The sequence below is a fragment of the Octopus bimaculoides genome, chromosome 19, assembly GCF_001194135.2.
Source record: "Octopus bimaculoides isolate UCB-OBI-ISO-001 chromosome 19, ASM119413v2, whole genome shotgun sequence".
Classification (NCBI taxonomy): Eukaryota; Metazoa; Mollusca; class Cephalopoda; order Octopoda; family Octopodidae; genus Octopus; species Octopus bimaculoides.
This window is the reverse complement of record NC_068999.1, coordinates 31,255,920-31,256,805: the sequence shown is the minus strand read 5'-3', so window position 1 is coordinate 31,256,805 and position 886 is coordinate 31,255,920. Positions and strand designations below refer to the sequence as shown.

The 886-nt window shown below is 35.1% G+C and overlaps 1 protein-coding gene across 3 annotated transcripts in view; it reads left to right on the top strand.

The window, feature by feature from the left end:
• The window catches only part of LOC106867429 (popeye domain-containing protein 3), a 135,919-nt gene that overhangs the window by 129,192 nt on the left and 5,841 nt on the right, over positions 1-886 (top strand). The gene's annotated exons all lie outside the window — the stretch shown is intronic.

Genomic DNA, 886 nt, shown 5'->3' with positions numbered 1-886 from the left:
GAGAAAGAATAATAAAAAATGCAGGGGTGGTTATGATTGTAGTAGGATGTTGGTGGAATCCTCTTAAATGGTCAAGTGACCTAAAAGTGACCTGTTGTGATTGGAATTGTTCTGAATAAATTCATGAGTAGTGACTGTTCTGAATATATTGCTTTTAATATTTGCTTGGGCATTATTCTAAGGCCCTTGTAATAGTGTCATTTGTGGTGGATGCATTCAAAAGGGGTTTATATTTTTGATAAAATATGACTCTTTAACTAATGCGCTGACTACAGGTTGCATCATTCCTGAATTTATAGAGGGGAAAAATTCTGAAGCTGGGTTGTTTGTTAGTGGTGCAAATGTCGATATGTTCACTGAATGCTATTTTTCTGTAATCCTGAATTTTGACCTGAGATCTATGTAGAGCCATCCTTTGACATAGACTGCTTTTGGTTTGGCCTATGTAATGCTCTTGACACCCATGCAAATATTGAAAACGATATATTCAAAACAGTTACTACCTATGAATTTATTCAGAACAATTCCAATCACTACTAATACAACCACAACAAGTCACTTTTAGATCACTTGGCCATTTAAGAGGATTCCACCAACATCCTATTACTGTCATACCAATCCCAAATTTTCTTATTATTCTTTCTCTTCTTCTTCTTCTTCCTCTTCTTCTTCTTCTTCTTCTTCTTCTTCTTCTTCTTCTTCTTCTTCTTCTTCTTCTTCTTCTTCTTCTTCTTCTTCTTTTTCTTCTTCTTCTTTCTCAGCTACTACTGCTGCTTAAACAATCAAAACCAAGAACTCATATCAAATATTAGGACTACTACTACCTGCTACCCTCTACCAAGATCTCACATGAGTAAAAGAGAGAGACAAAGACAGACAGAAAAAA